We start from the raw sequence: 27,066 nt of genomic DNA, 5'->3' as shown, positions 1-27,066 counted from the left end.
CCAGTACCAATCCCACTACCAAAGTCAATTCTCTTTAGCCATGTTCTCAGATTTCCTCCCATATACCAACTTCCCCCTACCCCAGACTAACTATCCCCAGTTTTGCCCTTTGGGTAGGCATCTTGTTCAAGTTTGGATTTATAATATCATGTTATTCTTTCTGTAGTTTGAATATTTAGCTTTGTCCTTACTTCGCCAATGTATCTGAATCTTCTTGACCCTGTCCCCAATTTTTCTCATCTGTCTCCACTCCTCTTTCCCTCTCCACTCTACTTCTTTTCTTCTCTTCTCTATAAATTGGGGCCAAGAGATATCATGGCCCTATCCTCTCTTGTATTCCCTCATCCAGCTACTCTAAATACCACACATAAGATAGTTATGACATCCCATGTTTACTACCTCTTCTTCTGGTTTCCTTCATTTAACATGATATCTTCTAGGTCCATCCATGTTGCAGCAAATTACATTATTTTATCATTCTTTATATTTGTGTGCAATTCCACTATTTATATATACTACTACTTCATGATCCACTTATCTATCATTGGACACCTAGGTTGATTCCAATCTTAGCTTAACACTCATTGTGCTGCAATGAATAAGGGTGTGCATATGTATTTTTGAGTGAATGTATTTCTGTCCTGGGGATAGATACTCAAAATTAGAATTGCTGGATCATATGACAGCTCAATTCTGAGTTTACCAAGAACCTAAGTTTACTGTTTTCTATCGGGGATAGACCAGATAACATTTCCACCAGCAATTGATGAGAATTCCTTTTTTCACTATATCTCTATTAACACAGACTAGTATTCATGATACGTGCCACTCTAATAAGATGGTATAAAATCATTGTTGTCTTATATTGAATTTCCTAATAGTAAGTTATGATGTGTGTTTTTCATGTTTGTTGGTCGTCCATTGTATTCCTCAGAAAAGCACTTATTTATTTTTTTCTCCTTAGTTTTTGATGGGGTTTTCAGGTATTTGTATTGCTGTTATTGATCTTTCTGAGTACTTTATATATTCTGAATATCAGTCTTTTATCTGATGTATTGAGTAAAAATATTTTCTCCCACACAGCTTTCTTCTAGTTTTATCCTGTGTTTCTTTACCACACAGGAATCTTTTAGTATGATCTAGTCCCTCTTGTTTAGTTTTGATTCTGTAGTCTTTGCCAATGGCATCATATTATTGAAGTCTCCTTTGAGGACTAAGTCTGAAAGCATTCTGCCTATATTTTCCTCAAGGTACTTTATAGATTAAGGTATGATTTCAAGGTCTTTGATCTACTTGAGTTGATTTTTTTTGTAAGGTGTGAGGTATGGATCTAGCTTTAATTTCTTAAACATGGTTATACAATTCTCCCAATACTATTTGTTGAAAAAGGTTCTCTATTCCATTTCAGGTTTTTCACTCCCTTGTCAAAAATTAGCTAAACAAATTATGGGAATTTATTCTTGGACATTATATTCTGAATCATTGGTCAGATAGTGTCTTTATTCCAGTACTATGCTGTTTTAGTAGTACGGTTTCAAGTTAAGTAATAGATACAACCCAGTTTCTTATTTTTCAGTTACGTTTTGACTATTCAATATCTTTCATAATTCCAAAAAGCTTTATAACTGACTTTTCTAATTTTTTGAGGAATGCAATCTGAATTTGAATAGGGTTCTGTATTGAATCTATATTATAGTTTAGGTAAGTTGATCATTTTGACTATATTGATTTTTTCAATCCATGACATGGAATATATTTTTATTTCTTAAGTTATTCTTCAATTTTATAAATGTTTTGAAGTTTATGTGGTATAGTTTTGTTCTATCTCAGTTCTTTTGTTAAGCTGATTCCCAGGTACTTGATATTTTATTTTTATTAATAATTTTTATTTTGACCAAAGTGGATTACAAATCATTCACAGCATGATATATTTTAAATGGCATATACTCTGATCTCTTTCTCCTCATTGATTATTTATATATAGAAAAGCAAACAATTTTTTTGTACAAGACAAAAGCCCTACCTGCTGTGCTATCATTCCAGCCCTGTTTCTCTTTTCTTTTTAGATTTATCAATTCTAGCTTGTATTTTGTCCTCAGGTTCATCTATACGATTCATACTCCATTGAGATTCTGATCTTATGGCTTGCTAGTGTATTATTTACTCCTTCAATTACATTTGTATGGAATCTCATCCTCTGAAAAAATTCTTCTTGAAGTTATTTGAATTTCTCATCTAGTGATTGCTTAATTTCTCTCGCAAGTGCTTGCTTAATTTCTGTTGCCATTTCAGTGAGTGTTGATTTTAGGTCCTCGTTAACCAGACTCAAGTGTTTTGATGGATTTGGCAATTTGTTGGAGTTTCTATCTCTATCTGTGACTGCAGATGAGTTCTTTAGTTTCCTCATTGTTCTTTGAATTTTGTGAGTGTTAATGGTGAAGGTTTTTATCCCCAGTTACTGGAGAATTGATCTGCACTGTTGTTTATACCATTAAGCTACTAATGAGATCTGCTGTTCAGGTGATTTTTCCTTACCATGCAGTGTTATTTGAATATGTCCAGGGAATTGCCAACTAATTACTTCATTGACTTAACTTATATTTAAGGTTGTATATTTTCTGAGAAATAGGAGTGACACTATCTCCCTGCCCCCAACATAAGAGATAAATATAGTGATGTTTTTGCATGGATGTTCTATCATTCCCAGGCTTGCAGGCATGTGGCTGCTTAGGGTTTCAGGGGAGGGAAAGGCAGGTTCATTTTTTTAAAACTTTATTTATTTGCTTGATATGATTCTGTCGTCCGCAGTGCTTCTTTTCTGTAACTGCTGCCTGTCTCTGTCTGCACTCGCCCACCTAAGTGCCTGCTACCACCCCATGAAAGATTTGATGGACATGGGCACGAGCCCCTTGAGACCCCAGAACTATCTTTTTTGTTATGAACTAAAGCAGACAAAGATTATCACTTTAAAGTGGATAATGATGAAAATGAGCACCACTTGTCTTTGAAAATGGTTAGTTTAGGGGCTGGTGCAAAGGATGAAGTGTACATTATTGAAGCAGAAGCTATGAATTATGAAGGTAGTTCAATTAAAGTAACACTGGCAACTTTGAAAATGTCTGTACAGGGGGCCGGAGAGATAGCATGGAGGAAAAGTGTTTGCCGTACATGCAAAAGGACAGTGGTTCAAATCCCGGCATTCCATATGGTCCCCCGAGCCTGTCATGAGCAATTTCTGAGCGTAGAGCCAGGAGTAACCCCTGAGTGCTGCCGGGTGTGACACAAAAAAAAAAAAAAAAAAAAAAAAAAGAAAAGAGAAGAAAAGAAAATGTCTGTACAGCCAACAGTTTCACTTGGGGGCTTTGAGATCACATCCCTTTGGTTCTGCAGTTGAAGTGTGGTTCTGGGCCTGTGCATCAGTGGGCAGTGTTTGGTGGCTGTAGAGGAAGATGCAGAGTCAGAAGACAAAGAGGAGGAGGATGTGAAACCCTAAAGCATATCTGGAAAGCGGTCTGCCCCTGGAAGTGGCAGTAAAGTTTCACTGAAAAAAGTAAAACTTACTGCTGATGAAGATGAAGATGATGAAGACAATGATGATGATGATGACGATGATGATAAAGATTTTGATGACAAGCTGAAGCAAAAGCTCCAGTAAAGAAATCTATAAGAGATACTCTAGGTAAAAATTTTCACAAAAATCAAACCAGAATGGAAAAAACTCAAAACTGTCAACACCAAGATTAAAAGGTCAAGAATCCTTCAAAAAATAGGAAAAAACTCCTAAAACTCCTAAAGGACCCAGTTCAGTAGAAGACATCAAGGCAAAAATGTAAGCAAGTATAGAAAACGGTGGTTTTCTTCCCAAACTGAAAGCCAAATTTATCAATTACATGAAAAACTGCTTCCGTATGACCGACCAGGAGCTATTTAAGATCTCTGGCAGTGGAGGAAGCTCTTTAAGAAAAGTTTAAACAGTTTGTTAAAATTTTTTTCCTTATATCATAATATCTGGCTGTCTTTTATATAATGTAGAGTGAGAACTTTCCCCTGACATGTTTGATAAATGTCCAGGTTTCATTGCCAAGAATGTGTTGTCCAAAATGACTGTTTAGTTTTTAAAGATTGAGCTCCATTCTTTTACTTGCTTTTAAGTATGTATGAAATGTTATGATAGGAAATAGTAGTAGAGGTGGTCAGACAGATAGACATTTGGGGAGTCAAAAATACACATGTGAATTAAACTCAGCATTTTAATAAAGTTAAAACAACTTTATTTATTGATTGATTGGCTGGTTGGTTGGTTGTTGGGCCACACCCAGCAGTGCTTAGGGGTTATGTCTGTTTCTGCACTCAGAAATCGGCTCTGGCAGGCTGGGGGACCAAATGGGATGCTGGGAATTGAACCAAGTCCCTCTGAGTTGACCTCATGCAAGGCAAATGCCGGCCCCTGAATGGCAGGTTCTGGCTCTGCAGGTTACCCACCTAGAGTTAGAGATAAACTGATGTGAAACAGGACCAATTCCTATCTTATAGGGGAATATGATGATGTGGGACAAAAGAATGGGAGTTCCCAAAAGTTAATCTTGAAAACAAAAAAGATTGATCTGTACTTTGAGTGAAGTACGCTAAAGAAAAATAGTTTTACCTAAATCCACTGAAAATGGATTTAAGATTTAGTGGTATAAGATCTATTTTTTTTTTTTTTGGATTTTGGGTCACACCCGGCAGCGCTCAGGGGTTACTACTGGCTCTACGCTCAAAAATTGCTCCTGGCAGGCTCGGGGTACCATATGGGATGCTGGGATTTGAACCACTGTCCTTCTACATGCAAGGCAAATGCCTTACCTCCATGCAATCTTTCTGGCCCCTAGATCTATTTTTTAAGATAAAGTCCTATTAAAAATTATTTCTCATGGGCCAAAAAGATAGTACAGAAATTTAATCACCAGTCCTGAAAGTTCAAACCAGGTTTGATGTCTAACACCACATATGGTTCCCTGAGCAACACAAGGAGGGATATCTGAATGCAGAGCAAGGAGTAAACACTGAGTAAAGTGGTATATGGCCCAAAAACAAAACAATTTTTTCTTGTTGATGCATCCTTCCTATTTGCTTTATTTATAAACATTTTTTACAGCTCTTAGTTCTGTGAAGTTATGCTATGAGTTACAAAACATTACCCAGATACACTTTTCAAGTCAATAGCTGTATAATACAAGAAAACCTTTCTTAGTTGCATGTGCTAATCCAGTCATTGCAGCAACAATGATGAATACAAAGAGTAGATGGAAGGGCAAGGGAATAGAAAGAAATAAATACATTTTAAAATAAAATTTCTTTTTTTCTAGCATTTGTTTGCTCTATGGTCAAATTAATTTTCTAGCAGGGGGGGGGGAGGGAGATAAAATCCAAATATATGGTTTCTCAGGGAGGAATGAGAAAAAAAATTACAACAAATCTCATGGCCACGCCTGGTAAATCGGGTCCTGGGGGGAGTGTGGGGGAGAGAAATCCCTCCCCTCTGCATACATAAACTACAGAGGCACGGGCTGGGCTCAGAAGACTCAACATGCCAGGACTTCTGGGTATCTTCTACTGGTATGTTGGGAGCTCTGGGCAGGACAGCTAGCCAGAGGCCCCCTGGGCTGAAAACTTAGTCCAGGGGACTGAGATCCCCCCATTCCAGACTGGTCTTCATGGCCATGCCTGGTAAATCGGGCCCTGGGGGGAGGGTGGGGGAGAGAAATCCCTCCCCTATGCATACTGGACCCCATTCAGGAGTTTTTTTTCTTACTAGTATTCATTTTCAAAAGCGCATGGGCGCATGAATACTTTTTAACAACACCCCAAAATATTCTCAATTCTCTACTGTTTCTAGGGAAAAAAAATAGAATCCCCTAGATTTGGAGGATAATATTCAAATAGGTCTCTAAAATCAGTGTATATGTAGACGTGACTTCCTATACAGTGGTCCTCTTTGACTGCCAAGCCAAATCCATAAACAATTCATCTATACAATGTATATAGCCCCTTTGATATATTTCACCTCCCCCACATCAGAGCCCCTTCTACGCCCTCATCTTTCAATCCGGATTTGTTATCTTCCCCTCAATTAACCCTCTTTACCCTCAGTTCTTTAATTTGTTAGGCACCAAGACCGACCTCCTGCCCCAACATATTCTGCCCTTTCGCACACCCCTACAAAGCTCATTATTACTCCTTAACTCTCTCACCCCCAACCATTAGTACCCCACATTTACCCTTTTTAACTTCAGTACTACAATCCTAATCACAGACCAAAGTCATGCATTGGATTTAACAACCCCCAACTATTTCAAAAGACATAAAATGAATACATATGTCTTTTGAATATTTTATGTGTATTTTCTTTAACAGCTATAACTCTTTCTAAATAATCTTTTACTGTGAAGATTCTACCCACTTTTAATCTTATCTTCTCTTTGTGAGCTGTTCAATAAGGAATTTTGGTGGAAGAGTACCTCAGTTTAATGTTTATGATTGAACCATGTCATGGGGATTGTTGGACTTTTTCTTATGGCCCCCATATGCGCTGATAACGCCATGTGGCATTGTTCCTTGTTTGCATAGGCACATTAGAATGGGAAAATACTATACATACAAATAAGTTCTTATCTAATAGAGATTGGAACACACAAAACTTGTAGTGCAATGGGACCTTACACCCTGAATATTGATATAATGACCTGGCACAGGCCTCAGAAGAATGGGCATCTTCCATTCACCCCTGAACCAGGGAAGCTATCTGCAAAACATCCAAGGTTTTTTATAACAACACATGGAAGCAATCCTCTACCAGGGAAGACCCTTCCACTACTCTGACATGGACCTGCTCAAAAGAGACTTCCCTTAATACTAAGAAGACTTGACAACACCAACGACCTGCTTACAGGACAGGGTACTCTGCATTGCCCTTTAATTGTGAGGTGAAACGAGAAGATGCTCTGCACCATCCTGACTGCAATGTAGGATATGCAGATTCCAGGATCTTTAATACAGAAACATGATACCAACAACAGATACTGTGTGAAAAATAAAAGTGTATTGGCACTACAGACAATGACCTGGATTGGGTAAACTAGTTTGCCTGGAGCCTAGAGTTGGTCTTATGCCAGGAAACTTCAGGGGTAGGGTCTCCTTGTATTTAGGCAAATGCTTTTCCTTTCCATGTCCCTCATATTTTGGTGGGCCTATGCAAACAATAATTGCCATTCTAACATCGTTTTTACTGTGCTCCTTTGACTCTAAACCTTAAAAAAAAACCACTTAAACTTTTGATATTAACTTAAACTAATATGCATGTGCATGAAAATGTAAAAATGTACTTTGCTTTCAATATTTAAGGAGTTACATAAGTTTTATGGCTTTAGATTGCTTTGTGTGCTGCTAAGAAATATTATGTACTACAATCTGGGAACTTGAGGGACAAAGTAATTGTACGTGGGTTCTGTTTTATTTTTCTTAATGTTCTTTGGCTGAAAGTTCAAAGTTAAGATATCAGCAATGGGACTACTGAGAATTCTGTTTATGGGTGATTGCCCTTCCACTGTAATTCTACCTTGTCCTCTTTCTTTGCATTTTTGTTCTCAGAATTAAAAATAAAAATTAATAAAAAATAAAATTTCTTATTTTGTAGCATTTGTTTGCTCTATGGTCAAATTAATTTTCTAACTGGGGGGGGAGATAAAATCCAAATATATGGTTTCTCAGGGAGGGATGAGAAAAAAACAATCACAACAAATCTCATTGCTTCTTGATGTATATCCTTGAACTAATAAACTTAGAGGAAATAATCCACCAACAACATAGAAGTGAATTTTGGAGATATGTAATCTGATTTTGAGCCATATCCAGTGGTGCTCAGGGGCTATTCCTAGTTATATGTTCAGGAGTGGCCCCTGGGGCTGCTCAGGGGACATATTAGGTGTTAGTATCTTAACTGAGGTCAGCTGATTTGCAAATTAAGAGTCAAGAAATTTATTCCCATTATTATCTTTCTGGCCCCCATATGATTTTTTTTTAAATTTATCTCATGGCTCTTATGTGTGGTTTGAAAAGTGTGAACAATACTTTTCAATCCATGCTGGCTGTGATGTCCAAGAAAGATAACCTGTTCATGATGGCTTGTATGGACATCTCTTTTCACTTAGATGTTATAGGTTAAAAGAAAGCAGATCAGACATTTTTAGAATTGGAAGGGTGTGTGTGTGTGTGTGTGTGTGTGTGTGTGTGTGTGTGTGTGTGTGTGTGTGTGTGTGTGTGTTGGTTTGGCCCATACCTAACAGTGTTCAGGGTTAATTCTTGGCTTTGTGTTCAGGGATCACTACTGGTGATACTCAGAGAAACATATATGATCATTTGTGTTAAAGTCAAGAGATTTAACTCTCATGATCTCACCAGCCCTGGAATTGGGAGTTTAAAAGAGGATTACAACAGCTGCATTTACAAGTGTTTACTATGTTTCACTTATAGTGGAAAGCCCTTCATGTGCATTATCTCAACGAATTCTCAGAATTACTCTACTACGAAGTCAGTATTTTAAGTTAGACTTACAGGTAATGAAATCAAAGCTTAGGGACTAAATGCTCCAACATCTTAGATTAGCTAAGTAGTAGGTGCTGAAATTAGGATGTGAGTCAGACTCTAGGATGTTCCATGGAAAGGAACACTGCATTCATGTATGCCAGAATACAACACATTTCTGCACTCCTGCCCCTGCCCCTTTGCTGTCTAATTAACATTTGAGTAGCTATAAGGTCAGTAGACCTATTAGATCAGAGTTAGCATGCATTTTATTTTACAATAGTCTTCAATATTGTTTTGGGTATTTTTATTTTGTTTTTGGGCCACACCCAGCAGCACTCAGGGGTTGCTCTTGGCTCTTGGCTCAAAAATCACTCCTGGCAGGCTTGAGGGATACCAGGGATGGAACCCAGGTTGGCCGCAAAAAGGCAAATGCCCTGCCGGCTGTGTTATCGTTCCAGTCCCATCTTCAATAGTGTCTTCAGTCCTGATTATTTGTAGATATTCCTATTTGTCAAATGTGCTATCTCCCCTATATGAGTATCACACATTCATGGATTTGGATTGTGTGATAATTCATTCATATTTTTGTATAAATCTCCATTATATTTTTGTATAAATCTCAAACAGCAAAAATTCTCTTTTAAAATTTAAGACCCTGGTCTGTATTTTTAATATTTTTCTAAATCTCACTTTGTAGAACAATGGGAAATCTACAAAACAGAAAATATTCTCTGATGTAATATAATAATACCTGAAGCTTCTTTAATTTTTAATCTCTGAGAAGTTCTAGTTTTAGTTCATTTTCTTCAGTGCCTCATTGATTACTACAGATGAGTTTGGACTCAACCTCCTAGACCAATTTATCTCATCTTACTTTTTCTGGCTGTGCCCCTTTTCTGACATGGTTTCCTGTGCTTGCACCCCATCCCCTATCCTATTCATTGATCTCTAGTCTCATAAAGTGGCCCCAAATTTATGAAGCTTTCATCTATGGCCCTCTTGATATATTCTGGAGGCTCATGAGGTATCATCCTGCCCTTTGGATGAGAATTATATTCTAGACAATCTCTGAAACAAGAGCAAAACAGATGGGATGGGAATATGTAAATTATCACCTTTCCCAGAAGAGAGCTGACAACTGGAGAAAGGGGAGCCCTGTGTACTCAGTGGCACATAAAAGCCTTTCCTCTCCCCTCAGTAAACCTCAAGGCATTTCATCCAGTAAAAAGGTGGACCACTAACACTAGCAGGTGCAGGACAGGGAATGAATTTCAGCTCTAGAAACCATATTCCATCTATTTCAGATCCTAGATTCATTTTTTTCCTCTTTAGGAAGATTTCAGAGGCAAATCTAGGAAGTGCTAGAAGGCTTGTTGCCATATAAAAATAGGCTAATTTGTGGTTGTCTAGGCAAAGTCTTGTCTTTGTTCTGCCATACAATGGTTAAAGAACCTCTAAGGACTGCTGCCAAGTTTTGCCTGAAAGTTTGATGGAGGGCAGCATTAGATAGCTACTGTGAAGTAGCATTGGCAATATGAGCTGTAGGAACAGAGGGAGGTTCTCAACTCTAAAGAAATTCAAGGAAGTTCTAGATTGGCCAGAATACGGCTCAGCAGTAGAACATTTGCTTTCATTGTTTGAGAACTTGAGTTTTGTCCTGGCACAAAAGAGTAAAAGAAAGACTGAAAAAAAGAAAAAGAAAGAAAGAAAGAAAGATGGAAGAAAGAAAGATAGAAACAAATAAAGAAAAAAGAGGAAGAAAGGAAGGAAAGGAAGAAGGAAAGGAGTGAATGAAGAAAAAAGGGAAGAAAAAGAAAAGGAAGGAGGAAAGGAGGGAAAGAAGAAAGGAGGGAGGAAGGAAGAGAAAAGAAAAAAGAAAGAAGGGAAGGAAGATAAGAAGGAAGGAAAGAAAGAGAAAGGGAGAATGGAAGAAAAAGGAAAAAAGAAAGAAAAAGAAAGAAAGAAAAGCAAGAGAAAGAAACAAAAATTGATTCAGAGTCATAGAATCACAAATACCTCATTTGTCAGTTTTCTTCACTCTCACATATTTGCTTCATTAGACAGAAGCAGGGGTAGTGACCCTGTTCTCTTCCATTTTTCTTTAGGCACTGTGACTTACAATAATATTAATAATGGAGCTTCAGGCATATATAATATTCACCAACAGAGTGTCACATGCCACCAAAATGTCCCCTTGTTCCCATCCTACTACCTACCCCTCCTTAGGTATAGATTTAGATCTATAGATCAATTCTTGGAGTTTGTCACCTTTGGCCATTTGTTATCCCTTACTATGCTTTTTATATCTCACATATAAAAGTTATTCTGTGTCAGTCTCTCTCCTAACTGACGTCACTCTATAATACCCTCTTGTTCCATCCACATTCTGTCAAATTACATATAACTCTGTTGTGTTGAATGTTTGGTTTAGGGGCCACACCTAGTTGTGCTGAAGGCTCACTTTTGGTTAATGGCTTAAGGATCATTCCTGGTGGTGCTCAGGGGACTATTTATGGATGCTGGGGATCAAATTGAAATCAGCAGGTGCTTTACTCCCTGTACTATCTCTCTGGTTCATAATTCCAACTCTTAAGATTTTGGGGTCAAGAAGATTGCCTAGCAATCTTTACTTAGCAAATGCAAGGTACTGAGTTAGATTCCTGAAACGGCATTGCCCCTGTTCCACCTGCCTGCACCACTAGGTGCTGTGGTCCTGGTGACCCCAATACACAAAACTATAGCAACACTTCTTTACTCACCCTCAGCACTGTACCATCACACCCAGCACAATTGAGCAGGGCATTAGTAGGAGTGGACAGCACCCCTTTACACCAAGAACTACTGGATATGGTTTCTATGTTAAAAAAAAAAACAATAGTCTTTTCCAGGATAATAATGGACTTAAAAATATTCTAGAAAGGGGCTGGAGATATAGCATGGAAGTAAGGTGTTTGCCTTGCATGCAGAAGGTCATGGTTCAAATCCCGGCATCCCATATGGTCCCTGAGCATGCCAGGAGCAGTTTCTGGGCATAGAGCCAGGAGTAAACAGTGGGCGCTGCCAGGTGTGACCCAAAAACCAAAAAAAAAAAAAAAAAAAGAAAAATCTAGAAAACTGCACTGTACTAAATAACCATCTTGGTGGTGAAAGTAGTCAGAGTAGGGGGCTAGAGGGACTTGCAGTTGCACAGCACATAAACATTTGACAATGCTTCTCCACTTTGAGAGAGAGAGAGAGAGAGAAAAAGAGAGAGAAAGAGAGAAATACCACATGGAGCATGACTGTTGTGAAAAAGGCAAAAGAGTTAAAGTGTTGAATGACGGTGCTGGTGAGCTCATAATAGAAGGGTTTTTGCCATATTTGCTGAACAAGAAATTCTACTACTAAGTAAGTTCTCCCAAACCAGTATCTTCCAGCAAGTGTCCATAGAATCTCCTTTGGAAGGGGGTCTTTTGGCATAGGCTGTTGACTAACATTAAAATGTACCAATAGATGGGATTGTGGGGGTGTGGCCAAGGAATGTGTCCTTATGTGTAGTTCAGGGGAAAGGAGATTGGAAACTTGTTACTCCTCAGATCCTGATAGAACTTCCTCCCTTTTCTTTTAATCCTTTTTTTGGGGCCACACCAGGTGACTCTAAGGGGTTACTCCTGGCTATGCACTCAGAAATCGCTCCTGGCTTGGGGGACCATATGGGACTCTGGGGGACCGAATTGTGACGGTCCATTCTAGACTAGTGCCAGCAAAGCAGATGCCTTACCACTCCATGCCACTGCTCTGGCCTCTTAATCCTTTTTTTAGAGGACTTTTTAATTTTAGAATTTGTATTTATGAAGAGTAGATTACCAAGAACCAAACTATTCTGAGTCTCTCAAAAATGTTAGATTCTAACATTATTTATTTATTTAAATTTTTATTGAGCTATTATCTATTTCAGAAGAAAATTGTTATTTTAGAGTTTCATAACACTATAGCAATCCCTCCCCCAAGAGATACCAATTCTCTCCAACCACTATCTCTGACCTCTTCGCCTTCTCTCCCATTCATTTGGGTTCTCTCAGGATTTGTATTCATTAGGGATTGTGTTATTCTCCTTTTTTAAAGTCCATATTCACTGCAGTTCATGCTTTCATTATTTCTCCAAGTCTCTATAATGTACATTAAATCTTTCCCTACATACAATTTTATCTTTACTAAGTGATTATATGCTCATTGGCCTTCAAAATAATCACTTTACTAAACTATTCACCAGAGGAGGATCCTAAATTCCTATCTTCTTCTCTACTTTTATTTCCTAGAAATAGGCCTGAAGAGCTGTGAATTTGTCTACAGACAAAATGTCTACAGACTCCCAACATCTAGCAAAATTGATGGGCCAGGATTATTATAACTACAAAACAATCTCATATAAAAAACATGGGAAAGGCCACACACATAAGTTTGTAGTCCATTAACTGTCAGTTCCTTTATTATTATTCAAAGACTGGGATGAGTTCTTTTTTGATCTTAGTTACACCCTCAGTGCTCTTGCTCCTGTTTTTGGAATCATTCTTTCATAAAAGATAGTCTGTTTTGCAACTGTAAAATTTTTATCCTTCTTCTACTTAAAGAATTGTGAGGATTCAAAACTTTCTGCTTATAATTTATTCTGTTCTGTTCCTTTCAAGTCACACTGGAGGTATTTTGCCAATACAAGCTTGTAAAAACTTTATAGGTCTCCTGTGAATCTTACTGGGACTCAACAGTAGAGAAAAGCCACACGCAGAAATATATTTCAGTTCCTAACTACTGGAACATTTATTGCAATGGCTGAGGGACAACACTTTTTAAATATAATTCCACATTTCCCCTAGGTTTTCATCACACAAACAAGCTTACTATTTGTACCACATGGTTTTACTTAAGCCTCTACAACAAAGTGGCTCATCTTGCTTTATCAACATCAGGTGTCAAGAGGCTCTTTATACAATAGTAAATTTAAGATGTAGGAAGACCCTCATTTTTAAAACATTATGGCACATAGAAACACTCAGTAATGCTACTGTTTATTTGGATATCTTACAAAGGAAGTGTGAAATAGAGCTTATTTAATGAACAAATGCTAAGATTAATAACATAAGTAAAACACGTTATAAGAAATGAAAACAAGATATTATATATAAAGTACATGGTTTGCCATACACTAGGTTTTCTTTCATCCAATTATGTCACTTTAAGGACATGCTCATTTGCATGCTTGTTTGCATGTGTCTTCTATCAGCTTCATCTTCTATCAACCTCACCTCTCTCCCTGTGATTTCTCACCTCCTCATATCAACACACTTTCAAATTGTAACTTAGGTAACTTGATTACAATAGTGTTAACTTTCATGTTTTTGGTCAACAAAGTGACTGTACCTTCATCACCCCCAAAGTGTCCCAGGCCCTCCACTTCTGTCTTTATGTCATCTCTAGCCCACCTCTTCTTTTTATCCTGAAACAAGACTCCTAAACGTTTTACATAAGCTACTAAGCCTTATTGTACAGAGTCAACATTGCCTTAGACACTTCTGATGTTTATCTTTGCTGTTTATAAGAACATTAGCTTCATCTTTTTGCTCTAACAGTTTCCTTGTTTTGATATCTACTTGAGAAACATTTCAAAATTTCACCATCATTTGTCATTAGGAGATGCTAAGAATTTTCAGGTGATCATCTTAAAATAAAAAAAAATCCTGATCTCTCTTACATTTTATTGAAGGTCTCAAATGCTTCACCTTCAACATTTTCCCTGCATCCCTTGAGTGAGATTATTTCTTTCATTAGGTACATTTTCTATTTTCTACATTGTCATGGGTAACAGCATTATTAACACTCCTCAATAAGAGGCTCATTTTTCTCCCATGTCAATACCATTTTTCTCACCTTCTTTCAAGCCCTTTCCAGGAACCTCACGCACCATTAAATTTCTTCTAATAAAAATTTTAAGATTCTTTAGGCTTTTCCTGATACACTCATCACCTTCTACCTTCTGCTCATTGATCCATACCCACACTTTTAAATTTTGTATAACTATATCCCAGTTCCAGCTACTAAAATCTTGATAGTCCATATTTACTCCAAAATCTAGAACCTAAAAGTTGCAAAGAGAGTGCAGTTATCTTGCACAGTTTCAGGGAATAAGGACTTTGACATTTCAGCAAGTGGCTGTGGCTCATGTTAACTTAGGAACTAGCCATCAAATATTGACTGGAGATGGTGAGCATCTGAAGACTTGGCTGGAAGAGCCACTTCTATGAGGCTTCACTAGATAGGCAGCTTTTGCCAGCAGTGACAGGTTCTTGGACCTATAGCTGCTTGTGTCATCACCCAGGAAACTGACTTCCTCCAAAGAAATTGATCTAACAGAGTAAGTCACAAGTATCCATTTTAGTACAGTGAACAATTCACAAGACTTATGGAGTCAGCCAGTTTTGATCCCAGGCACCACAAATGGTCCCCTGAACACAGAGCCAGAGAAGTTATGGGTATGGCCCATTCTCAACTTCTTCAAAAATTAAAACTCATATATTATCATTCTCACATAACTCTTGTTGATAAATCCTATTAAATATGGGAGAGGATTATACAAAGAAGAAAAACCCAGAAGTGGGGGATTACTGGATACTTCTAGAAAATAGGTGCTTACTATGGCTTCTCATTATTTTCCCCTATAATTGCCTAATTTTTTTTATCTGGTTAGTTATATATGTATTAATCCTACATTTCCCTCCTAAGGTTTTAAATCTATTTCACATAGCTAGATAATATTTTTATAAGCACTGAAATATATCAGATTATTTATCAATATATTCCACCTGTGAATATTTTCCTTCCCTACTCCTCCATCTTTTTTGGGGGAGGGCACACTCAGTGGTGCAAAGATATTTCTCCTGGCTCTGCGCTCAGAAACTATTTCTAGCAGGCTCAAGGGAACCTTATGGGATGGTGGGAGTCAAACCCAGGTTGGCCACATGCAAGGCAAAGACCCTATCTGCAGTGCTATTGCTTCATCTTCTCCTCCATCATTTTTGTTTCTTCTGCGAAAGTTTATTTTCTAGGCTTTCTAGGCTTTTTAGGCTTGACAAAATTATCTCTATATCATATTGTAGCTTTGTTTGTTTGAACTTAACAACATTCTCTTTGTGGGGTTCCTTCTTCACTTTCCAGGCCCTAGACTGTAGGAGTTTGAAAAATTGTATGTGGGAGACAAAGCCTTTGAGTTGCATTTAAAATATCTTTATTCTACACTCTCCCCAACTCTTAGCTGTCACTCATATTAAATACTGAAGAATCATAAATGACTCTGAACTTGATGCTTTTGGTGAAACTGGTCAAATTGGAGTATCTTCTGCAGGGTATGTGAGAAAATGCAATTTGTCCATTACTATGTTCTTTACTTTCATAATTAATCTGTCATATATCTAGGGCTTCTCAGGTTCTCCAGAAAAGAATCCATCCTCTACACTGATTGCCCTGATGACTACATTTGGGAGCAGGGCTCAGGGTCTGTGCAGAGCTGTGATCATACAGTTCCAGATGCAAACAAGCAGTCATCTGCTTGCAGCACCCAGTTTCCCCTGCTCTGAACGATGTTTGATGTTACCAATCCCATGTTATCTTGTCCAGACACCTTAAAAAGTCCCTTCTTCTTTTTACTGGGTCAGACAGAGGGGTAGTCCTCCCAAGTGATGCTTATGAGGACCAGGAGCTCTCCTGAAAATATGTGACCAAGAGGCCAGGTGTCAGTGCAAGATTGTGTTGCTCAGACCCTGAGATCCTGGTACTGGGATAACCCTATGCTTGGGGGCTTCTGGAACCACACCCTGTCATGTTCTAGGATGCTGGGCCAGGGGATAAACCATATGTATGGAGCATTGAGCTGGGTTAGCAGCATGCAAGGCAAATACCTTAACCCATTTACTTTCTGTAGTCCCAATTCTTCTTTTTCTTATGGAAAAAGGGGGCAGCAATCTTCAAAGTTTGCTAATTCTTTCACAGTGCCTTATTCATCTTACATCATAAACTTACCCACCTGCATCTTTTTCAATAAACCAACTTCTAATTTTAATCAATCTCCATAATTAGTCTACCCTGGCTATAAAAAAATACTATACAATAGAACCATGTTCAAGTTTTTTACTCATTAGACCAGCACCTGGTCAATTTACTAGACCATTGACAGCAGTTATAACTAAGAAATAGACTACTAGTTTCCAACCTTTCTCTATCTATGGACTAGTGGATCAGTGATTGAAGATCATTAGACTAGATGGCTTAAATAGCAGAAATTTATTTCTCACAGTTCTGAAGATTGGGGATTCCAAATGAAGGTGCCCATATCCTATAAGGACATAACCCAATCAAAGGCCAGTCCAAACTATCTCATTTTACCTTGCTTAACTCTGATAGACTCTTTTCCAAATACCAGCATCTTTGGAACTAGGATTTCTACATAGGAATGGAGGAAGGACAATTTAGTTCACAGCACCCCATCAGGCTCCCAATTTGTGGAACAAAACCATAAAACCCAAACTCAAGAGAATAGCACTCCAGAGAATAGCACTGTAGATAGGGTGCTTGCCTTGCAAGCTGTCAACTTGGGTTTGGTCCACAGCACTACATATGGTCACCAGACCCTGACCAAGAGTGATCCCTAAGCACAGAGGCAGGAGTAAACCCTATTTACTATTGGGTGTGGTCTAAAAATATAAACTCAAAAAATTATAAAACTCAAAATAAAAGAAAGTCAATGTTAAAAACCCCAGATATGTGTATGTTGATGGTTGGAACTACCAGTTTTATTCCCCAAAAGCATTTTCTTCCCCATCTCCAGTTGAGCAGCAGATGAATCTTTACACCTTCACAGAGCCCGGAGAACACAGTCCCTCCTTCAGCATCTAACTCAAGCTCAAGCATCTGTAGTTAGTCCTGCTGGAAGGCAGTTTGCAGCCAAGGAAAGCAAATGGCTTTCCAGCGCTGATTAATCACTGCACTTCCTTCACTTTGATTTCCACCTGTGTTTCACGTTCTCCTTCCTGGCGTGAAGTCACTTGTGCTGGTTTTTTATTTTATTTTTTTTTTTTTGTATTTTTTTTCTAGATAAATGGAAACAGCATTCTTGACTTTGACTCTGTCTCCAGTTTTACATTGGTGGAAGCAAACATAGTTTTTTGGTCTGATATAGGCTCAAGCTTGGGATGCATTTGTTAGGGCACAAAAAAGCATCCATCAGATCCCACGTTTGGACATCTGCTTTCAGGAACACAGAAAGGTAAGAGCAAGAAAGACTCAATTCTGGGGCCAGGAAGGTGGTGCTAGAGGTAAGGTGTCTGCCTTGCAAGTGCTAGCAGACCACAGTTTGATCTCCAGGCGTCCCATATGGTTCCCCCAAGCCAGGAGCGATTTCTGAGCATATAGCCAGGAGTAACCCTGAGCGTCAAACGGGTGTGGCCCCAAAAAACAAACAAAACAAAACAAAAACAAAACAAAACAAAAAGACTCAATTCTGAAGAGTGCTAGAGATATAGTACAGGGTATACGGTGCTTGCCTTCCATGTAGTAATTCCTGTTTGATCTCTGGCACCACATATGTTCTCCCAAGCACCAGCACAGAGCCAAGAGTAAACACTAAGCATAGTTGGGTGTGCCTCACCCAAAGCTAAAATGAAAAACAAAAACATCCAAAATAAAATAAATAGTTGCTCCTTGGTATCCTTTTTGCTAATTACATTGCACAACAAAACCCAAAATGGGCCTACTAAATGAAGCTCAGAGATAGAGAAAATGCTCTGAAATTATGAGGTACTGGTCTGTATCCTCGCACCACAAAAACAAGAGAAAAATAAAAATGTATCACCGTTTCTCTCCCAACACTAAGGAGGGGGGACACATGCGGTGGATGGCAGGCCGATGCAGCACTGGTGTATGTTGGGATATTTTGTCGTGACATTCACTGGTATTTTTTTTTTCTCATTGGTCTCCATTTCAAAAACCGCGCAGGGGCACGTACCATATGTATTTTAAATAAAAATGGGTGGATGGACTCTCAGGTTGGGAAGAGACCAGTTCAAGTGGGGGTACCATATATTTTCAAAATAAAAATGAGGGGATGGACTCTCAGGCTGGGAAGAGGCCAGTACTCTTTACCTACTTATTTACTCTCAGTGGCCTCTTGGCCTCTTCCTTCTTTCATTGTGTAACTGTGGTTGCTACCATACTAGGTTTCTGATTGTTTCCCATAAACGGTGACAATTGAGTCCATTGTCTTAAGTTAGATTGTTTATTTTCCCCACTTTTTATTTTTTCTCCTCTTTGTGAACTGTTCAATAAGATATTTTGGTGAAAGAGTCCCTCTCTATCTTTCCTTCCTTCCTTTTGTTATTTGTTAAATAAGGAAGTTTGTAGAAGTGTCCCTCCATTTAATGTTTATATAAGAACCAAGTCAATTGGATTGTTGGACTTGTTCTAGCATCCCCATAGGCACCAATCTCTCCATGTGATACTGTTCTTCCTTTGCATAGATACATTAAAATGTGAAATTATATACAAACATGTTCTTATAGAGATGGGAACACACAAATTTTCTTAAACGGTGACAATTGTGTCCACTGTCTTAAGTTAGATTGTTTATTTTCCCCACTTTTTATCTTTTTTTCTCTTTGTGAACTGTTCAATAAGAAATTTTGGTGAATGAGTCCCTCAGTTTAGTGCTTATGTTTGAACCAGGTCACGGGGATTGTTGGACTTGTTCTTGTGGCCCCCTTATGCACTGATAACGCCAGGTAGCATTATTCCTTGTTTGCATGGGTCATTAAAATGGAAAATACTATACATACAAATAAGTTCTTATCTAATAGAGATAGGAACACACAAATCTTGAACATTGACATGATGACCTGGCACAGGCCTCAGAGGTTTGGGCATTTTCCCTTCACCCCTGAACCAGGGAAGCCATCTATGAAACATTCAAAGTTGTCTATGACATCACCTGGAAGCAATCCTCTACCAGGGAAGACCCTACTGCTGCTCTGACATCGATTTACTCAAAAGAGTCTTCCCTTAACACTGAGAAGATTTAAACAACAACAACAACGACCTGTGTACTGGACAGGGCTTTCTGCATTGCCCTTTAATTGTGAGTTGAAATTAGACGCAGCTCCACACCATCATTACTTCAATGTAAGATATACAGATTCCAGGACCTTCAACACAGAAACATGAGACCAACAACAGAGACTGTGAAAAATATGGGCACTACAGACAATGACCGGGATTGGACAAACTAGTTTGCCTGGAGCCTAGAAATGGTCTTATGTCAGGAAACTTCAGGGGTAGGGTCTTCTTGTACTGAGGCCAAAGTTTTTCCTTTCCATGACCCCCATACTTTAGTGGGCCCATGCAAATGATAATTGCCACACTAACATTGTTTTTACAGTGCTCCTTTGACTCTAAATTTTTAAGAAACCACTAGTAAAAATATCTGGAACTGCAAAAAAAAAAGGTTTACATTAGTGATAACATATATGCTTTTAGTTACACTAGCATTCTGGGGGATAAAGGAGGGATATAAGGGATATATGCTTGGGAACAGGGTTGAAGGGAGGACAACACTGGTGGTAGAAGAGCCCTCATTTATTGTCACTGTGTACCTTAAATATCACTGTGTAAGATTTGTAATTCACTTTGGCCACAATAAAAAGAAAAAAAAGAAAAAATAGTTTTTCTACTTAGGCATCAAAATAAAACCAAATAATCTTTCTGTTAATGGAAAAAATAAAAATGTAATGGCCAGGAAGGAATTGTTGAGGTACAACTACTGATTGACTAAATTTTTGTACTGAACTGATGCATTTTAGGGGTTGGGAATTGTAGTAAGCTCTCTAAAATACTTTTCTTTAAGTAGTGATTCCAAAATAAAAATGTCCATTAAGATAGTCTTGGAGACATGATTGAGACAAATTACAGACTTTGACTTGAGAATTTATAAGCCAAGGTATTGTATTGGCAAAGACTCTGTGATTTTGATTAAGGATTAATCTAGAGGTATTTGAATGAAAGGCATACGAGAGCATCATAATTGTTAAAAAAAAAAAAACACCTCTGTCTCTCTGGGTATGGGTACTAGACTCTTATGAAGTCACTTCTCATTAGCAGGGAGACCTCAAAATTTATTGTCCATGTGAAAGGACATTGGAAAGTAGAAGAGGGAATTATTGAATAATGATATCAGACCAAGGGGCATAAATTGAAACTTCTCAGACAAAGCAGTCACCCCATTCATTAGTCAAATGAGATATTGGAGTAGACAATGTGGCGGTTGCATTCAGATTTATGCTTCTATAATTCATGATCACTGGAACCTTTTCAGTTCAAATGTATACAGGACAGAGGCATCACCCACACTCAGGGAAATGAAAATGGCAAACATACAGCCAAGAAGCAGAGACCTGAAGGCATGATGGTTGAAAGGCCAAGCAGCAAATGCAAACCAGAGTGAGTGCCCTTCCCAGAACAAAGACATTCATTGCAGGGGCAGAAGGGGAAGATCTACAAACCGGCTTCTCTGATGGCTATTGCTATCAGAGCCCCAAGGAATGATCTGAATGTTATTGAAGGTCTGCTGACATTTACCCACACTGCTGGATCAGATTCCAATATGATACTTAGAGACATTTACACACATTCTGTATTATCTTCCAATATGATATGCAGAGACATTTAGACTTCTGTCTGCATTATCTCGCAATATGGTTCACAAGGAATTTGTACAGTTATTTCCTTGGGGCTTCTCTACCATGTGACAAAAGTAGAAAAGAAGGTTTAGGTCAATAAAATATTCAGATTAATTAGAATTTAATATTTACATTTTCCACACAAAATGGTTTTCTAAAAATCAACATACAATAAAATATCAAAAATGCCTCCTAAGACTCTAATTATATGCTCTTTGATATTTTGGAAAGTATTTGCAGGACTCAGCATTGTGATAATAAAAATCAGTCCCAGTGTAGCTGTGAATGGTCTGCCTAGAGGAATTTAGGGCATCACAAGTTTTAATGAACTGAGAAAAGGAAAGCTTGGTGCAGTTTGGTTTTTATAGCTATATTCTATGTAAAGTCACATTCTCTAGGAGATTGGTTGAGATTTGATTCCACCGAGCTCCTACTCAGGAAATGGAATTCCCATCCCCCTGTCCCATTTAGGGGACACATTGAAGAGGTACAAGAATGGGTTCAGGAAATCCAGTGCTCAAGCAAGGAATTCAAACCCCCAAACTTTCTTCTCCTAGAATGGAGTGCACCTCAGTGGAAGAAGACTGAAGAATGAGCCCCTGCCTTCCTCAAACCCCTTCTTTTATTGACAAGAACCAGGTCCCACCCTAGGGTGGGGTAAGAATACCAAGTAAGGGATAATCCAATATACTATATAATATACTATATTCTGTAATACTATAATATAGTATATTCTATAATATATACTATATACTATAATATACTATATAATAATCCAATAAACTATCACCAAATTACACCCTAGGGTGGAGTACAATTATTGATTAGGGTGGGGTCAGTAGCCCAACATTCTACTCTTGTTCTTATGCTACATGTCCTTTTAAGTATATATTAAAACAACTTTTCATGGGACCAGAGAAATGGCACAGGGGTTAAGGCACTTGCCCTGTATACAGGTAAACCTACTTTGATCCCTGGAACCTCAGATGGGTTCCTGAATATCACTGGGTTCATCCATGGAGGGCCCTGAGCACTGCAAAATAGTTTAGGTAATCCCGGATAAGGCAAGGTTTGAGGGTCATAATAAATATTATTATGAGCATTGAATTGCTTACTAGTTAACCAAAAATTGGCAGGAGGGACCTATAGGTCTCTTGAGCACTGCATGGAAAAGTACCCTCCTCAAAAAAAAAAAAACCAAAAACCAAAAAAACCAGTCAACCAACCAACCAAAACAACCTTTCAAGCAAATGCAAACCAGAGTGAATGCCCTTCCAAGAACAAAGTCATTCATTGCAGGGGCAGGAGGAGAAGATCTACAAAAGGGCTTTCTCGGGCAGTTGCTATTGCCATCAGAGCCCCAAGGAATGATCTGAATGTTATTGGAGGTCAAGCAAATTTCTGTAATGTAGTGAGAAGAGAGATGATGTCATCATCTCAAATTCAAGTTAATTTTGTCAAGTGGAATTATCTTGCTTGGTTTTTTTTAGGGATGGGTGTTGGACCACATCCGGCTGTGCTCAGCCATTATGCCTGGCTCTGTGCTCAGAAATCACTCCTGGCAGGCACGGGGGACCATATGGGATGTCGAGTCTCAGACCACCATCTGTCCTGGATCAGCTGCATGCAAGGCAAACAGCCTGCCACGGTGCTATCTCTCCAGCCCACTTTTTGATTTTAAGCATGAGGAAAAGTAGCAGAAACTGAGGAACATAGAGATAAAGAGAAATCAATATGTAGGGAGTAGGGGGAAATGAAAGAGAGGAGATGGAGTAGAGAATTATGGAAGGTCGGGATAGATAGGTAGATAAATAAAGGGAGAGAGACAGAGAATGAGTGAGACAGTAAATGAGAAAAGGCAAGAGAAATTCATTTATGAATAGGAACATAAATACAGAGATGGGGAGAGCTCTGTATAGTGGAAGAGTCACACATGAATGAAATAGACATGTGTATGTCCAAAGATCAGGACCCACACACATGAGTCTGTGTTGAAAGAGAAAAGGGGGGTACAGCTAGGTTACATTATAGTCAAAATTTTGTATGGGAAAGTCTTGCATTGGAACCAAAGAAATGGAATGTCTCATATTGTTGCTGAAGTTGTTTTGATAAAATCAATCCAGTTCATTTCATGGAGACAGAGGCCCCTGCTGTCTGGAAGGAAATTGCGCTCTGCAGCTGTGCTTCAGGGCTGTAATCAGAGGACCTGGCAGTGATGGAAAGCTGCTTGCTGCGCTCCAGGATGCAGCCACTGGATTGTCTCCACCGAAGCTGTGGTGTCCGTCTGTCAGAGTCCGTGCACTGCATATAAGGGGATGTGAATTTACTTATTTGGATTGAAATGATTTTAACTTGTGATACTTGCCCTTGAGAAAACAGTAGCTTGGGGACTAGAAACTGCTGTTGTCTGGCTGAGTTCCTTTTCTGAGAACCTGGGAGGGTGTCTGTCATCAGTGAATGGAGAAAAAAAGCGCAGTTGAGAGATGTTCATTTTGCTTGTACAGTAACATGGGGTCGTGTGGCCAGAATGAGCTGAATGCAGCTGTTGCATCCAGGTAGGTCCTGGAAGATTAGCCAGATGACACCTGCTTCCACCTGAGAGTGCTCTATTTCCTAGTCCTGCACTGCCAACTGGAGAAGGTCAGGGACATGAACAAGGAAATAAAGACGGGCAAATGGGAAAAGCAGGATCCCAGTCCATTAAAAAGGGATGGGTAGGGGATGGAGAGATGACATGGAGGTAAGGTGTTTGCCTTGTATGCAGAAGGATGGTAGTTCGAATCTCAGCATCACATATGGTCCCCTGAGCCTGCCAGAAGCCATTTCTGAGCATAGAGACGGGAGTAACCCCTGAGTGCTGCCAGATGTGGCCAAAAACAAACAAACAAACAAAAACAAACAAAAAAAACAAACAAAAGGGATGGGTAAAAGCAACAAAGGATTTGGATGGAGGCCTGGACGTTGAAACAAGATTCTAAATAGCCAACTCTTGAAGGTTTAAAGAGGGCATTTTAGAAATAAAGCAAGCAACCTTGTATTTTTATAGCAAACAGCAAGCTCAGGAAACTTGTAAATGGTTTGAAAAATCCTATAATTACCACCTGAGATGCTCATTAGCTTTCAGACCAAATGCTCCTGATAAAATCTAAGCAGGTGGTTGATCATTTGTCTCTCTGTCAGCATTGAGTCTGTATCCTTGGATCTACTGTAGAATGGAGGGGGAAATGTCTAACAAAATTTGAATACCCAGGGAAAGGTGCCACCAAAGCCCAGCAGGAGACAGGGTAAAGAAAGACAAGGACAGTGTCCTGGAAGTGAGGTCAACAGATACTTGGGTAGCAATAGCCACTCTCCTAAAGTGAAATGGGAGAAGGAAGAGCCTTTAGGTGCTCCATTGAGTCCGTAGAGGGTCGTGCAGATCCCATCTCTGAACTAGCAGGGTGCGATTAACAGGCACATTTAATGGTCATCATAATATTCCTCAAAATGGAAGATCAAATAGCTCCAAGTACTTTTGATTGCTGAACATGTTCAGGAAAAAGAGTGAAAAAAACATTCAGGAAGGCACAAGACACAGATACGAGAAATGTGGAGGGTGTTTGTTCCCCGTGTTTTCTATCGTCTCAGCATTCTGCCATGTCCACACCTGCCCCTCATAGGAAGATCTGCTTACTGCTCGATTTTGCAGTTAGAACAAACTCCCTAAAGGCAGAGATGGCCCTGTCCCCATGTCTGTGGGATGGAGAGTAGTCTCAATCAGCTCTAGATTAGATGTGCTTGTCATTTATCTCCTTCATATTGTTTAATGGGGCTATCCATAGCCAGCAATGTCTGGAGAGCCTGAGGCCACTTCCACCTTTTTTTTTTTTTTTTTTTGCAGCTACACCCAGCTATGCTCAGGGCTTCTGTTTGGCTCTATGCTCAGTGGTGACTCTTAGTGGTGCTTTAGAAATCATATGTGGTGCTGATTGAACAGGGTTGGCCATATGCAAGACAAGCCCCTGCACTTCTGTGCTGTAACTCCATCTGCCAGTGATTCTTGACCCAGCAGTGTTGTGGGCTTCTTGGTTTTGATACTGAACCCAATGTTCCTGGAGTGCTGTCACAGGAACATTTTAATTTAGGGGCCACTAAGGGTAGACTCATCAGTAGTTGGGGCTATGCAATGCTAGGGATGGAACTCAGGGCCTTGTGCCTGTAAGGCATGCGTTCTAACATTTGGACTTTCTCCCTGATTGTTCCCCTTTTACCGTCCCTTCCTAGAGTACATTGCTTGCTCCTTCAGTAATTTTCTAGTCTTACCCTCACATACTCACCCACCACCCTATCCCTATCTTCAAGAACAGAAGCATCCTTAAAGAGGGTATGAGTCCTTCCAGGATGATAAAGCCTCCCATCTCACATATAAGGAAACAATAAAGTACAGAGGAAGGTAAGTGAATCCCTGCTATATGGCCAATCAAAACTCCAGCTACCAGCTCTATGTCACCACTCTCATTAAGAAGCAACCGGCCTCAGATACTCAATTTGGCCGAATTCTCAAATAGGCTAAATTAATTAATTTACTCCTTTTCAGCTTTGGTGAGAAAAAGGGGTCAGAAGGGTTCACCCTTCTGGGTGGATGCAGTCTCAGAAGGAGGACCTGACCAGGACTCTTCCTGTTTCTTGTTTACAAAGTGTTATTTTAAGCTGCATGTCCATAGCCTGGTAGAATTCATATGAAAACCCAAACAGCTTTCTAGCATTAAAAAATTATTTTCTAATGAGAAGAGAATATTGTGCTGGGTCAGTGATTTAGAATTTTCAAATAATTTTCTCACATCAGTGACTACATTTACTCTCCCAACAACTGTTAGTCAGATGAAGTGCCCTCTGAAAAGGAACTCAGAGCTCCTGCAGACTTGTGGCTTTGCCCTCAGTGGTGCAAAGCTTGATGAATCTGAGGAAAGTCTGGGCTCAAGCAGCCTGTTACTTTCCTTCCAGTTTGTTCCTTACACTCATCCTATGTCACCAGCATCACTCAGGCATCTTGGATGCAGGAGACTCAAGTCACATTTCTCTTTGCATGTTTGAGCACATCTTTGTTCCTCATCTCCTATCCCCAATCCTAATCTTCTCTGAAGACATGCTCACTTCTGACAGTTGTTGGCCTGTCTCTGTAACCATGCACCTTTTAGAGATATCATAGTTTCTGTTACAGATCCACAACAAGGCAATAAACCTACTTTGAGGAGGCAGTTTCTGAAGGCATGTATAGATATTGAAGACTATTAAGTAATACAATATAGCATTATGCCTATGGGGGAAATTAAATTCTTTAATTAAAGGTGATGCAGAGACTAAAGTGAGTTCATACTATCAGGGGAAAAAATAGCACATAAAATTGTAGGGTGGCCATAGCCCTTCAAGCTGAAAAAAAAATGCAATGTGAAAATGCATGTTCCTACTAATTTTAGTGGGCAATTGATATTAGATGTACATCTGGAGGGAAGGCTGGAGAGATCTTGTCAAAAAACATTGATAAAGCCTCTCATGGAACTGACACTAAAACAAATAAAAATCCCTCTAGCTCTTAGAGACCAGTAAGTAGAGTAAGGCTGGAGCTCAGGCCAAAACATTCTGATGAGTCACTCCAAGCTTTAGAGGAAAAGTTTGCATTTATATTGGTTTCCACAAATAAAAAGAGTTAAATGACCACACTGATAATTTAAGAATCCAAATCTAAAGTTGATATAATTACAGATGGAGA

The 27,066-nt window shown here is 39.0% G+C and overlaps 1 pseudogene; it reads left to right on the top strand.

The window, feature by feature from the left end:
• The first annotated feature begins 2,876 nt into the window (after positions 1-2,876).
• On the top strand, positions 2,877-25,864 carry LOC126007215 (nucleophosmin-like; annotated as a pseudogene).
• The last annotated feature ends 1,202 nt before the right edge of the window (positions 25,865-27,066 follow it).

The sequence above is a fragment of the Suncus etruscus genome, chromosome 4, assembly GCF_024139225.1.
Source record: "Suncus etruscus isolate mSunEtr1 chromosome 4, mSunEtr1.pri.cur, whole genome shotgun sequence".
NCBI classification, from domain to species: Eukaryota; Metazoa; Chordata; class Mammalia; order Eulipotyphla; family Soricidae; genus Suncus; species Suncus etruscus.
Note: the sequence above shows the minus strand (reverse complement) of the source record. Positions and strands in the feature narration are given on the sequence as shown.